At 35.9% G+C, this 2,793-nt stretch overlaps 1 long non-coding RNA gene across 2 annotated transcripts in view; it reads left to right on the forward strand.

Moving 5' to 3' along the window:
* The window catches only part of LOC116098577, a 39,276-nt gene extending 36,902 nt beyond the window's left edge, over window positions 1–2,374 (forward strand). For both annotated transcript variants that reach the window (XR_004121877.1, XR_004121876.1), the window contains one exon: window positions 2,328–2,374. This is a non-coding gene — a long non-coding RNA (uncharacterized LOC116098577). The remainder of the gene's footprint in view (window positions 1–2,327) is intronic.
* The last annotated feature ends 419 nt before the right edge of the window (window positions 2,375–2,793 follow it).

Below are 2,793 nucleotides of genomic sequence, written 5' to 3' on the forward strand. Positions count from 1 at the left end.
CAAAAACAACAAAAACAAACCCCTGTTGCCTCAATTCTTCTAACCACTACTCCCAAGGACCATCTAAGGGGGCAGAAGGCTAGGGCAACATTTATTGTTGAAGATGCCCAGTTGGTCCAATTTCCTTGAATGGCCTTAGAAAACTAATACAATCATTTTTCCCTTTGCAGTTTTCCCTTTCATTACAGTTTTTTTATCCTTTGTATAAGAGGTAGATCATTTCTCTTATGAAAGCCAAAATATAATTAAAGGTGTATTTAGAGTTTAGACAATTTTTATGATGTTATTCATGCTCCAGTGCAAAGTAGGTATGATGCTAAATTATACTAAATCCTTGCAGTGGCCTAAACAGTTCTATATTCCCTAAGGAATCAGTCCTTACTCCTGCATGCTATAGAATCTAAGCTTTATTTTGTATACTGGAGTAAAATTTCAAGAATACCGGTTAAAAATCTTTATAGCAGGCAGCAAATATAAAAATAGAAAAATATCCTAAACTGAATTCTTGTTAAAATTTAACTTTAAAAATTCTCTGTGTGTGTATGTGTGTGTGTGTTTGTGTGTATGTGCTCGTGGAGGCTAGTCAAAATTGGATCTCTTCCTCCATTGCATTCCACCTCAATTTATGATAAAGGGTCCTCTTTGAGTCTGGAGCTCACTGATCCATTAGACTAGCCAGCAAGATATTGGGAACTGACAGCTTCCAACCAGCTTCCAATTGCTGGTCCTGTGTTTATGTAAGTGCTGGAGAACTGAACCCAAGTCCTCATGTTCTTCAGCTTACATAAGAGGTACTTTAGTAATTTAAATCCTCACACTTGTACAACCCAAGAGCAATGGTCAAGGATATCAGGGTGCTATTACTTTATTTTACCATCATTTTTCCCTAATATGAAACTTTGACTGAGTTGTTATTTTAATGCCTAATCAAAAACATCATTTTGATACTGTATCTACTTAGCTCAATTAACTATATGCTTATGAAACTTGAAGAAGTAGCATATTGGGGCTTGAGCTATACTTAACATACTTTTCTCTCCTTTAGTTTGATCCAAGAGTAGGTCTACTTTTAAAGGCCAACATAGTATATTGAAAAAAAATGAATAACTGCTTTCATATTGGAAAATCCTATTTAAGATGGAACAAAATCTGGCCATCTTTTCTTTCATGTTTGTAATAAAATCTCCAAAAGTATTAGGGTTTTAATGAACTCATTTTATTAATTTTTTCAAGTAATACTTTTTGATGATATTGGTCCTCTTCCCTAGCTCCACCGAGATCCTCTCCACCTTTCTACCCCATACAACATCAAGTTCTTTTTCATTCTCTCTCTCTCTCTCTCTCTCTTTCTCTCTCTCTCTCTCTCTCTCTCTCTCTCTCTCTCTCTCTCTCTCTCTCTCTCTCTCTCTCTCTCTCTCTCTCTCTCTCTCTCTCTGCCTATGGATAGGGATATAGTTTTCAGCTGCTGCTCCAGCATCTGCTTGGATACTGTCAAGATTTCTGTCATGATGATATTGGACTAAACCTCCGACACTTTGAGCAAGTCCCCAATGAAATATTTCTTTTTCATTATTGTTCTCCGTGGTCCTGGTGTTTCTTTATATCAATAGATCTGGGGCCATGACAGTTGTTCTCATATAATTTGTGCCACTATTGTAACAGTATATTTTGAAGGTAGGTCAGTAATATAGGTTTCAGTGTTTGAAGCATCGTGGTTGTAAGTCAATAGTGGTAAAATGTTTATTCGGGCACCTGCTCAATTTCTTCATGTTTGACAACAAACAGGAAGTTTACTCTTCATCCACATGGAGAACTTGTTGTAGAGAGCATCATGCTATAGAGAGCACCCAGCACCCTTGGGAATAGCTTGTGATATGTTGGGGTGAGTAGTTCTATGTAGCCCCTTAGGCAGAGGACAAGGTATAACCTCTTCCTTGTACTGGACGTTTTACTTGGTCACATAGGATATCTAGGAGAGTTATTTTTCTCTCCCACTTCATGATGACTCCAGTAATATTTATTTTATATATGTGTATATCTTAAAAAGTTTTAAAGAACTTGGTTTGCATATAGATTTTAAAGAAGCCTTTAGTTTATTTTTTTGTTGTTTGTTTTTTGGTTTTTTTTTGTTTGTTTTTTGTGGCAAGAATTTCAAAACACTGCATAGAGGAAAATGAAGACAAACCAATGATATTACTCTCATTATTTCCAATCATTCTTTAAGGAAGTCATATTAATTTTGGAGCTGATATGTTTTGGAATATGTAAATATGTTTTGCTTTGATAAAATAAACATCCTCAAATCCTACTGTTTGTATTGATTTTAGGAACATCCATATGAAGTCATTAGTCATGTTGGGAAGAATATGAATGGTAAGAGCCTTTAACTTCTGTCAGGTACTTGCTGTGGGACTATTTTGTAATATCATATTTATCCCTCCTGGGACTCCCTAACATCGGTATTTTTTCCCAAAATTCAGAGACGAAATTGTAGCATAAAGTACACTAATATCTTTATCAGTTAATAGCTGACACAATCTTAAAATCAACTCTGCCACAGACCACTTAATGTGTGCCTAATAAACTTCTGGCAAGCTGCTGTACCTATGAAGTTTGAGGTCACTGTGGGCAGTGAGATGCAGTACTTTCAAAAACAAGTAGCCATATCAAGAAGCAATGCTTATATAACTAAGCATTTGGCCAGACAAACTGTGTCAGATGGACTGTGAATCAGCACTGCTTGGTTTTCCCTCTTAAACACACATCCAATCTTCTAAATTGGGATTCTTTGTA

Source organism: Mastomys coucha, unplaced genomic scaffold (assembly GCF_008632895.1).
Source record: "Mastomys coucha isolate ucsf_1 unplaced genomic scaffold, UCSF_Mcou_1 pScaffold20, whole genome shotgun sequence".
Taxonomy (NCBI): Eukaryota; Metazoa; Chordata; class Mammalia; order Rodentia; family Muridae; genus Mastomys; species Mastomys coucha.